Source organism: Bos mutus, chromosome 17 (genome assembly GCF_027580195.1).
Source record: "Bos mutus isolate GX-2022 chromosome 17, NWIPB_WYAK_1.1, whole genome shotgun sequence".
Lineage (NCBI taxonomy): Eukaryota > Metazoa > Chordata > Mammalia > Artiodactyla > Bovidae > Bos > Bos mutus.
Window position 1 is genome coordinate 46,179,925 of NC_091633.1, and position 13,254 is coordinate 46,193,178.

Below are 13,254 nucleotides of genomic sequence, written 5' to 3' on the forward strand. Positions count from 1 at the left end.
TTGATGAATGGCTGAAGACTGAGTGGAATCTAGGGTGACAGTGAGAAATTCCTCTGGTCATATTTTATAGCCCCCGCCTTCACACAAATTTGATGAGTTTTACCTCCAGATACCCTGCCAGATTCTCACAAGAGCCAAGCAAGGTCCCCTGTAGCTTTGGCAGAAGGAGAAAAGTATTCATTGTGAAAGAGGTCCAGAGCTTTCTCCACAACAAAAGCCCACTTTCAAGGAGAAAAGTCTTTAGCAGAGCTTTCTGCCACGTGTGAAAAGGACATTTATCCCCCTGCATCCTTCCTGTCTTACCTAAAAGACAGCAATGCTTATGTGACCTTATGAAGTTCACAAACCAGACACATAACCTAAGCATAGGACTATAGAATTCTTCTCCTCCCTTACATTTCACTACCATATCATTAGGACTCCAGGATCCAATAAACTAACAGTGGGTTTTGGCTCAGTATATATTTCCTGTCTGATAATTCCAAAATCTGTCATATATGAGTCTACATCTGATGCTTTTTTTGCTGTTATTTCATCAGACTCCTTTTTTTGACTTTGACATTTAGCACTTGTTAAAATATATTTTTCTGAAAGCTATGTGTGATATGTTCGGTAATAGGAGACATATACTCCTTTAATGTGAGATTTTATGTTATTCTGGCTGGTAGTCAGGCAGTGTTTAGTGCTTGCTATAGCTGTAAGCCAGAGGCTTCAATTTCTTCTAATGTTTTTGTCTTGTTTTCTTCTTCCTTATTGTATTTTGACTTCTTCAAGGGTTCCTTCTTAAATAGAATTTTTGCTTTGCAGCCCTTTGAGCTCCTTCTTCTTGATCCCCTGTGGCAATTCATGAAGTCAGATCAAGTTAAGAGGAGAACCAATCAGTTCTTGAATCATATCAAAGCATCAGTGAGATCACTGATGGTTCAAGAAGAGAAGATTTAGTAGGTGATGGTAGTTAAGGCAAACTGAAGTATGTAAAAAAAAAAAAAAAAAGAATTGAGGAGAAGAATTAGAGACAGATAATATAGATTTTTTTTTTGACTAGTTTTGTTGTAAAGAGAAAAGGAAAAACAAGGTTGTATCAGTTGAGGACTGTGAGTTGAGAAGGCTTTATTTTTAACAAAATATAATTTACTTATTTTTGCATGATAAAATAGGTGGGATGATTAGTAATATAAAAATTAAAGGAGATAATTTCTAGAATATTATCCCTGAGAAGGCTGGGTAAGATAGTGTGAAGTATACATGAGGAGGGTTAGACCATAAAGAGATTCACAGAGCTTATTACCTGCATCCATCAAGATTATGCAATAATTCAACTTATATTTTTCACTTTCCTTTCTGATCCTTTCTTAAATTTCACATTGGATTATTCCTTGTCCTTGGTATCTTTGCTGGGTCCAGGTCAAATGCTACCCAGATGGAAGCTATAGATTACTGGAAAGGTCTGTCTCCTCGTATCTCCACAGAATGGTGAGGGTTTATCCTGAATAGGAAGCTTCCCAGGACAAATGAAATATTTGCCTTTGGTTATGCATTCCACACCGTGAAAACAAATAAGAAAAAAGTAAGCCTACTAAACAAGTGAATCACCATGAACACAACCTCAATTACAACATTAAAATTTTAGATCCATGCTATTACCTGCAAACATCATGTTTTCTTATTTTGTCTGACTGTAGTTCTGACACTTTGTATTAGATATGTCAGATCTGCTGAACTAATATCCCCTAAACAGGCCGAAGATTGCTGTGAGTAATGAAATGGCACTAACTAGGTTTGTTGGGTATGGCTCAGCAATAATCATATACCAGTATTCCAAATGTTAACTACAATTGCACACCCTAAACAATCACCTCTGCTTACACCTCATTGGAATTTAAAGTGTTCTAAAGAGGGAGATCCTAAGATTCCAGGTTGTATGTGTAGGCCTCTCACTCCAAATAAAAATATTCAAAACACTGGATCAGGCTTTGCCTCTGAGGGGAATAAGAAGAACACCATACTTCTGAGGCTACTAGAACCATGCTGCATTTTTGTAAATAGTCCAACGTTGTCTAGCATGTATGGCTCTGTCCACAGAATGAATATGAGAAAGAGGAATGGTAAATTATTTTGAGAAATGGAAACATGAAGTGAATTTTTTATATTTAGATGGTCTTGCCCTAGAATACCATTTCCCAAATCCTTCAACTCTGTTTCATTCACAGAGTATATATTAGAAAGATGTTCAATAGTTGTGTGTTTTTTTTAAAGCTGCTCACATAAAATGAGGAACTTCTGCATTCTGTATTCTCAAAGCTTTGTGATGCATCTAAGAAAAATGAAAGCTCCAAAATCCCAATAAAAAGGATTAATAATGTAGTAACTATCCTCTAATTTGCTTTACCAACAAATGTATTTTTGGTAAAAAGTATAACTACAGCATGAAATTATTTTCCAGCTAAAACATGTAGGAAATCACTATCTTAATGTTCTGGCATGAACATCATACTAATCTCTGTGTCTAGAAACTATTGAGGAAAATCTTAGATTTAGGATTATGGAGGAGTTGTTTGAACCAGTTAAATTCTTCCTGATTAGAAGATTATTTTTACTGGATATGATTGAAATGTACATTTCAGTTTAAATCAAATCTGTTTTGTATTAAGAAGTGAAAGAAGCAAAGGTGAAAAAGAAAAATTTGTGACTAAACAAAATTGTAACTGAATTGACATTTTGTGACTTTTTTTTTCATTGTCTTCAGTGTGATACATTATAAGATTCAACATTTTGGTTCAGTGAGCAATGGCAAGTGACTGAGCATGAGATAATATGCTCATTTACATTTTGTAAATTTAAAAATGATAAATGCGAAAGAAATATAACAGAGTATCATACTTACACAAACTAGTGATTAGACCATTATGGCTTTCAACCACAGAGTGTTTCATATTACCTACTTTGCCAAGTCGCTGTGATTTTACAATAACCTAAACATGAGTAACAATGAAAGAAAACAGAATTGATTGATGGTGATGATGCTATGAAATCATTAGGGATTCAAAAGACTTTAAATTGAGAGTTAAATTCAACATTGAGCCATCAGAGTTAATGGATTCCATGAACCCATGAAATAACAATAAAATACATATACGCTTTTAGATGAAAATATTTCTGAATTACATACAAAATCAATGAATTATATGACTTTTATTCATCAAATAAAGAAGCCATTGCCCCCAAAGTTTGTTACGTGATGCCAATAAAATTAGAATACACATTTGGGGATATAATAAGGTACATATCCTACATTATAAAAGTAAAGAGTAGTATGTGACTGTATGAAATGATTCCTTAATGTTATTCATTCAGAGAAATTGAACATTATAAAATAAGGTTTTAAATGTTCTGTAACCATGATCCTTGCTGAGTGAATACATTCCTGTGATTTTATTTAAAGCTGACCTAATGGAAACAGAAATCTCTCTTTAAAATAAAAATTTTAAAAAGGCTTATATATTATAGTAACAATAACCAAAATATTATTATATTTTCTCCTGAAAAATTCTTACATGTCTATAAAGATAAAAGTAAATGCTTAATTTTTGGGTTTATGACTATGGAATTGTAATAGTAGTTTAAAGCCCAAAAATCATTGCTAGGAAATCACTTCAAGAACTTAGGAGAGATATTTTCAATAGAATTTTGAAGTCTCCAAAGAATGACCTTGTGTAAGCCATTTAAATCATAACAAAGTCCCTGAATAGCAACAAAATCACAAATCATACTAATAAATACAATGAAGCAAATTTATACAAATGCACAAACCTGATAATCTATGCTGATAGGTTGGAAAATAATTACTTCCTTCCCTAAAGAAAGGCAGCTATAAATTATTCAGGGGTTACTCTGGCACTGATGGAAACGTTTCCTTTGTTTTCTATTTCCAGCTTAAATAATTCTCTATCAGTACTTAGGCAGTCTTACTATTTATCTGTAGTTATGGATTGTCTGCTTATCCTTCAGTTTTCACATCCAAATTTTTTTTTTCAAGAATGTTCTTTACTTGAAGGTCTTTTTACCTTTTGGTTTTTAAAAATTATGTTACTTAAGAAGACTGTTAAGCCTTTCCTTGAATTAAAATGACCAGTTTTTGAACAGCAAAGGAATTATCTTTAGAGTGCTAGAGACCTAAACACATGCCCAAGACACACACACCCACACACAGGTTCTTCATCTATTATCCCTCTACTTAGCTAGATGGATAGTAGAAGCATGGCCTGGGCATATATATTGAAAGCTAAGAATGCTAGCAAAAAGACTCAGAGTGCCAGAGTATCCTGACCAAGGCATAGGTCAGTAATACTTCAGTACACGAATATTACTCCCCTGGAAGATTCCATTGCTTATTTTTCATAAAGCATTGCTTTTCATGCACCTGCCTTTGCCAAACACTCTGGCAGACATTTTTCACATTTTCATTACCTCATTTGTTGCTCTAAGTGTACAAACCAGTCAACAATGGTCTCTATGGATTCCTTTAAATGTTAAGTAGGAAGTTAGGCATGAGCAACAAGGGGTGGCCTAATAGAAAAGTATGCAAGCTGATCCCTAAGCACTGTTTCAGACATACCCAGGAGTGCTCACAGATATGCTACAAAATAATCACAGAGGTTTTTCCAACTCCTACACTTGTGCCTTAGAAACACAGTGGATACAAACTAACCCCTACAGGGGCTTCCTTGCGCAAGCTTAGGCAGCTAGGAGCCCATGACGGGTTCATAAATATTCTACACATATATACATTTGATTATAACAGACTGAATTATGGGAAGACATGAGCGATAGAGCCTGTTGTTATATAACCTGCAACTATCAATTGGCCTTGAGCATATGCCCATTTGCATTCTCTTCCTTGACTGGTGGTGGGGATAAGCCCTGTTTTGCACAGGGCACAAACAAAAGGAACAGATGGGAAGTGTAAAAGAGGGGAAAACAAGAGCAATTGTAATGGCAACTTCTTTGGGGTTGTCCTACTCCCATGTCTTGGGAGTGTCTGTTTAATCTGTCTGCTTCGGCTGTAATTGAGCCGAACATGTCTGTTGTTTTAAACCCTTTACTCCCTCATTCCAAATTTTTGTTGCAAAGAGACAAGAAGTGAGAGAGAAAAATAAACCAATCTGACATTTCCTTGCTTACTTCCTCTCCCTCCCTCCTCACTTTCCTTTTATCCATATTATCTCATGCTCTTTCAACCTGCTACTCAAATCCTTTCATATCAAAAATAATCTGTTAAGTAACAAAAAGCTGTGATGCCACCCTGTTAATTATTTATTAGGTGAAACTGAGCAAGTAAGAATTCTGTTTGGAACTTACTTTACATGTGTGTACAATGGGGATAATACTACTTAATGAAAGCTTTGATATGAGGACAAAATAAAAATGCATGTAAAGCCTATAGCATAATGCCTATCAGATTCTAAACTATCAGTAATGTCGGGTACTAAGATTATGATTGAAATAGGAAGAGTTTGACTATGTAAAAACAATTTTACAGTTAAAAGGAAGATTGAGTTTGGTCATCTTTATCACTATTGCCTCAATACCCCAAATATCAGATTGCTCAGCTGTTATATAAGTATGGCAATATCACCAACTCTGTGATTATTTTGAGGCTTAATTTAGATAATCCATATACAAATTTTAGAGTGTCAGCCATAGACTAAGTATTAAACAACTGTTCTTTTCATTTTTATTATTGATTTGCTATAAGAAAATAGGTGTACTATATCCTTCTGACCCCTTTACTCCTAGAAATTCCATTTTCTTACATACACATAGCTTTTATTTTCTACTCTATCTTGAGTAGGAACATACAGATATTCTTTTTGGTCCACTGGAATGTCATCCCATTGGTTAGCATTCTTTTCCAAATTTTGCTTAGCCCACTTAAATTACACTGCTTGAATTTTTTTCTTATAATCTAATAGAATTCCTTCATTTGATTTTCACCATTTGACATGCCAATCCAGCTAAGTCATAGACAACACCATGTGAGAATTATTAAAAAAAAAAAAATTAACTGCCTCATTTTACATATGTGTTAAGTGAATAGCAAACAGAATAAATGTCTTGCAAAAACTCATATATATGGTGTATGATTTATTTAGATGAAATCCTTAAGAGCTGTTTTAGTTAAGCAAGATAGTTTGCACTATTAAATGTGTTCTAATATTTAATTGAATATAGTAGCATTCCTGAAAAATAATAAAAAGGTAAGTTTAAAAATATGTATATATGTAAATCTTTTGGACAACTGTTCTCTTCCTGTATTAAGACACTTACTAGCAAATTACACCAATAAAATGACTAAACAGATTACTTTGGGGGAGGGGTAACAAAGTAAAAAAGAAAAAAGCATATTTTTTCAGTATAACTCAGAAATGGCATGATTTTAATATCAGCACTGAATTATGATTTTATTGTGTTCTGTCATACCAGAGGGTTTCAAAGAGATGATGTGTGAATAATGGCATTTTATTTCAGAGTGATAATTATCAGCTATATTCTACAACAGACAGATCACTAAAAAGTCTATTATGATCAAGAAAACTTTTATTCATATTTGAAGGATGATTGTATTGATGACAATGATAAAATAACAGCACTTAGTAATAATAGCATGTTTCATTTTTTATTTTCTCCTGAAAGATCCTAAGGTTACATATTTGAAAGGGTCTATTTGTGCAATCTTGGAAAGCAAGTAAAGTATAAAATTATTTCCAGGAAATCATATCCTCTTAACAGCAAGACAGTGTGATTCAAAAAATCAGATATTTTCTTTGAACATTTAGTCATGACTTTGAAACATACTCTAAGAGAAAAATAAAATCAATGATGACAAGAACAACAAAAACAAAGATTACTATGTTTTAGCATCTCAAAGTTTTTCCAAATTGAAAATCTTTTTATGGTTCATTCTTTAGTGATTCATCTAACACCAGGAATTAAACAGTAATGACTATTTTCATGATTATCATTTATTAATTGTTCCAAGGGCAAATAACTATTCTGAGGGTAAAAATGAAATACAGAATGAGCTGAAGATATTTTTAAAGCTAGAGGTCATGGATGATTCAAAACAAGGAATTTACTAAAAGTCATCCAGAAGAAGTGGAAATTTTGATAGAAAATTATCTCGGAACCAATTAGAAAGGTAATTAAAGACCTACAGTTGAAATATCAATAAGGTGAGATGTAAAGATAGCTATGTTCTAAAGAACTAAGTCTAATATTACGTAAATTGTCCTAGAAAATAAATAAAATTATGTCCCAATAAACATGAAATTTTCATAAATTGAATATCAAAATCTATTACATAATACAAGGAAAATTATAGAATAAGCTTATTATTGTACAAGTTATTTTAAACATAAGCTAAGAGAACATAGCAATGAATCAAAAAGTTACTACCAAATTTTGTCCTTAATATATGAGAATTAATCTACATTAGGCATCATTAACTCGATGGACATGAGTTTGGGTGAACTCCGGGAGTTGGTGACAGACAGGGAGGCCTGGCATGCTGCAGTTCATGGGGTCACAAAGAGTCAGACACAACTGAGCAACTGAACTGAACTGAACTGAAGGTATCCATTAAAAATCAAAAAGCTAAAGAGGAAAACTAAGCTCACTCACTAGATGCTAGAACATCATTTATAAATCAGCAACCATCCCTTATCCAAACTAAATAAAACAAGAATAAAATAAAATCATGTATTTGACACTGTCAATTTTAAAATCTCAAGAACAAATATCTTTTCTAATTTGGAAAATATAAAAATAAATTTGTTTAACACCAGAACTTGAGAGGCAAACTTTCTTAAAATTATTAGTTGGCATTGTTTTGAAAGTTCTAACAGCACCAGAAGACAAGAAAATAAAACAGTGTGTTTTCATGGATGATAAATCATATACATCGCAAAATCAAGGTCTAGAAAATAGAAGATTTACCATTAATTAGTTTTATAGCAAAATCACTGCATTTATAATAGCAACAAAAACTGAAAATGTTTATGAATAAATTTAACAATAAAATTCAGGAGCTACAAGGTGAAATTTGAAATTTACAGTTTAAATGTAATGACATAAGAATATGTTTAAAAAGACTGTCATGAAAGACTCATATGAAAAATATGCATTCTGTTCTGATTCATTGACTATGCTAAGTCTTTGACTGTGTGGATCACAATAAACTGTGGAAAATTCTGAAAGAGATGGGAATACCAGACCATCTTACCTGCCTCCTGAGAAATCTGTATGCAGGTCAAGAAGCAACAGTTAGAACTGGACATGAAAGAACAGACTGGTTCAGAATTGGGAAAGGAAACAACAAAGCTGTATATGTCACACTGCTTATTTAACTTATATGCAAGTACATCATGTGAAATGCCAGGCTGGATGAAGCACAAGGTGAAATCAAGATTGCCAGGAGAAATATCAATAACCTCAGATACACAGATGACACCACCCTTATGGTAGAAAGTGAAGAGGAACTAAAGAGCCTCAAGTCAAACTGAAAGAGGAGAGTGAAAAAGCTGGCTTAAAACTCGACATTCAAAAAAATAAGACCATGGCATGTGGTCCCATCACTTCATGGCAAATAGATGGGGAAACAATGGAGACATTGACGAACTTTATTTTGTTGGGCTTCAAAATCACTGTGGATGGTGACTGCAGCCATTAAATTAAAAGTGCTTGCTCCTTGGAAGAAAAGCGATGACAAACTCAGACAGTGTATTAAAAAGCAGAGACATTACTTTGCAGATAAAGGCCTATATAGCCAAAGCTATGGTTTTTCCAGAGTAATTTATGGATGTGAGAGTGGGACCATAAAGAAGGCTAAGTCCCCAAAAATTGATGCTTTCGAACTGTGGTGTTGGAGAAGACTCTTCAGAGTCCCTTGGACTGCAAGGAGGTCAAACCAGTCAATCCTTAAGGAAATCAACCATGAATATTCATTGGAATGACTGATGCTGAAGCTAAAACTCCACATCTTTGGCCACCTGATGTGAAGGGCCAACTCACTGGAAAAGACCTGATGCTGGAAAAGATTGAAGGCGGGAGGAGAAGGGGACAACAGAGGACGAGACGGTTGGAGGCATCACTGACATGATTGGCATGAGTTTGAGCAAGCTCCAGGAGATGGTGAAGGAACAAGGAAGCCTGCTATGCTGAAATCGATGGGTTGCAGAGTTGGACACAAGAGCGACTGGACTGAACTGATGATATATAGAATATATAATATAATGTCATCCTTAAATTCAGACTTAAATTGAAGAAAGTAGGGAAAACCACTAGACCATTCAGGTATGACCTAAATTGAATCCCTTATACAGTGGAAGTGACAGATTCAAGGGATTAGATCTGATAGATAGAGTACCTGATGAACTATGGATGAAGCTTCATGACATTGCAGAGGAGGGAGTGATCAAGACCATCCCCAAGAGAAAGAAATATAAAAAGAAAAAATGGTTATCTGAGGAGGCCTTACAAATAACTGAGAAAAGAAGAGATGCAGAAGGCAAAGGATAAAAGTAAGACATACCCATTTGAATGCAGAGATCCAAAGAATACTAAGGAGAGATAAGGAAGCCTTCCTCAGTAATCAAGAAATAGAGAAAAACAATAGAATAGGAAAAACTAGATATCTCTTCAAGAAAATTAGAGATACCAAGGGAACATTTCATGCAAAGATGGGCACAATAAAGGACAGGAATGGTATGGACCTAACAGAAGCAGAAGATATTAAGAAGAGGTGGCAAGAATACATAGAAAAAAGATCTTCAAGCCCCAGATAACCACAGCTGTGTGATTACTCATCTAAAGCCAGACATCCTGGAATGTAAAGTCAAGTGAGCCTTAGGAAGCATCACTATGAACAAAGCTAGTGGAGGTGATGGAATTCCAGTTGAGCTATTTCAAATCCTGAAAGATGATGCTGTTAAATTGATGCACTCAATACATCAGCAAATTTGGAAAACTGAGCAGTGGCCATGACTGGAAAAGGTCAATTTTCATTCCAGTCCCAAAGAAAGGCAATGCCAAAGAATGTTCAAATTACTGCACAATTGTACTCATCTCACATGCTAGCAGGTTATAGTCAAAATTCTCCAAGCTATGCTTCAACAATATGTGAGCTAAGAACTTCCAGATGTTCAGCAGGATTTAGAAAATGCAAAGGAACCAGATATCAAATTGCCAAATCCATTGGATCAGAGAAAAATTAAGAGAATTACAGGGAAAACATCTATTTCTGCTTTATTGACTACACCAAAGCCTTTGACCATGTGGATCACAGCAAACTGTGGGAAATTCTTAAAGAGATGGGAATACCAGACCACCTTACCTGCCTCCTGAGAAATCTATAAGCAGGTCAAGAAGCAACAGTTAGAACTGGACATGGAACAATGGACTGCTTCCACATTGGGAAACAAGCACATCAAGGCTGTATATTGTCACCCTGCTTATTTAATTTCTATGCAGTGTACATCATATGATATGCCAGGTTGAATGAAGCACAAGCTACAATCAAGTATGCTGGGAGAAATATCAATAACCTCAACTATGTGATGATACCATCCTAATGGCAGAAAGTGAAGAGGAGCTAAACAGCTTCTTGAAGATGAAAGAGGTGAGTGAAAAATCTGGCTTACAATTCAACATTAAAAAAATGAAGATCAGGTCATCTGGTCCCCATCATTTAATGGCATAGAGATGGGAAACAATGGAAACAGTGACAGAATTTATTTTCTTGGGCCCCAAGGTCACTGTGGATGGTGACTGCAGCTGTAAAATTTAAAGATGCTTGCTCCTTGGAAGAAAAGCTATGACAAACCTAGATGGCATATTAAAAAGTAGAGACATTGCTTTGCTAACAAAAGTCCATATAGTCAAAGCAACGACTTTTCCAGTACTTTTATACAGATGTGAGAATTGGACCATAAAGAAGGCTGAACACTGAAGAATTAATGCTTTTGAACTGTGGTGTTGGAGAAGACTCTGGAGAGTTTTTTGGACAGCAAGGAGATCAAACCAGTCAATCCTAAAGGAAATCAACTCTGAATATTCAATGGAAAGGTTTATGCTGTAGCTTAAACTCCAACACTTTGGCCACCTGATGCATAGAGCCGACTCACTGGAAAAGGCCCTGATGCTAAGAAAGATCAGGAGAAGGGGACGACAGAGGATGAAATGGTTGGATGGCATCACCAACCCAATGGACATGTGTTTGACCAAGCTCCTGGAGATGTTGAAGGACAGGGAAGCCTGGCTTGCCACAGACCGTGGCGTTTCAAAGTGTTGTACGATACTGAGCTATTGAACAACACAAAAGAACATGTAATATTAGATCTACTCTGTCAACAAAATTTTAAGTGTACATTATCATTAACCATAGGCACAATGCTACCCAGTAGATCCCAAGAGTTTATTCATCTGGCTAAACTGAAAGTTTGTCCCTGTTAATGAGTGACTCCCCATTTACCTTTCCACTGAGCCTGGGGTAACCACCATGCTATACCTTGTTTCCTTGACTTTGACTATTCCAGATACTTCATATAAGTAGAATCATATAGCATTTGTTTTTGATAACTGGCTTATTTCACTTAGCATAATGTTTATAGGTTCATCCATGTTGCAAATTACTAAATTTTCTCATTTTTAAAGGCTGAATAGTAGTCCATTGTAGGTATGCATACCACATTTTTTTTCTTTCTTTTTTAATTCATTCATCTGCTGATGGACATTTGTTTCCATATCTTGGCTACTGTGAATAGTGATACAATTATCATGGGAATGTTAATATCTCTTTGCTACTGATTTCCATTCATTTTGGGTAAATACCCAGAAGTTAGATTATTGGATAATATGATAGTTCTGTTTAAAATTTTTTTTCAGAAACTTCCATATTGTTTTGCATAACAACTGCACCATTGTATTCCAACAGTATGCAAGAGTTCATCCACATCTTTAACTATACTGGTTATCTTTTGTTCTTTTTTGATAACAGTGATCCTGAAAAGGTATGAAGGTGATATCTCATTGTGGTTTTATTTGTATTTATTGATGATTAATGACATCAAATATTATTTTTTCATATACATGTTAGCCATTGCTCCTTTTAAGTTATATCTAGTTCAGGTTCTTAGGATTATTAGTTTTTGGTTGCTTGTTTTGTTGCTATTGAGTTCCACAGGTTGCCTTTTTACTTTCATGATTGTTTCCTTGCTGTGTAGAATTTTTTAATCTTTATATAGTTGTATAACACCTGTTTACTTTTTCTTTGTTCTTTTCTGTGTTTTTGGTGTAATATCAATTATATCACTGTCAAGACCAATATCATGAAGACAAATATCTGAAACTTCTAGAAGTTTTACAGCTTTAGCTCCTACACTTAGATCTTTTTACTATTTAATATTCAAATAGATCACAAAAAGATAGTTAATTGATTAGTTAATATGAGATATCATTAAAGAGGAAAATCCAAACGATTAATATTAAAAAACTTTGATAAGTAAGAATTTATAAATGAAAGAACAGTGACATATGTTGACTGATCATATTTTGTTGTTGTTGTTCAGTCACTAAGTCTTGTCTGACTCTCCATGACCCCTTTGACTGCTGCACGCCGGGCTTCTCTATCCTTCACCATTTCCCAGAGTTTGCTGAAATCATGTCCATTGAGTCGGTGATGCCATCCAACCATCTCATCATCTGTTGTCCCCTTCTCTTCCAGTCTTCCGTCTTTTCCAGCATCCAGGTCTTTTCCAATGAGTCAACTCTTTGCATCAGGTGGTCAAAGTATTGAAAATTCAGCTTCAGCATCAGTCCTTCCAATGAATATTCAGGGTTGATTTCCTACTGCTCACACTGATTTCTACTGATCATATAGGCAAATCCTAAAAATACAGAGACATGTAGTCCTAATAGCACCACTGACAATGTTAGAGGGTACAGGAAAGCTTTCATTCATTGCTTGGATGCATTGCTATGAATTTTTGAAAGGAATCTTAAATAATTCTATATATTGGAACTTTTTTACAGAAATCATATCACATTATGTAAATATATACCCAGAACAACTTTAACTGTAGGTGGAAATAATGTGAACATCTTAGACACTCATTCACTGGAAAACAGCTGTACCAGAGTGCTTTCCAGAGTGGAACTCAAATCCATTTTTTGGTGACCAGTCCAACAATATCCTTCCTT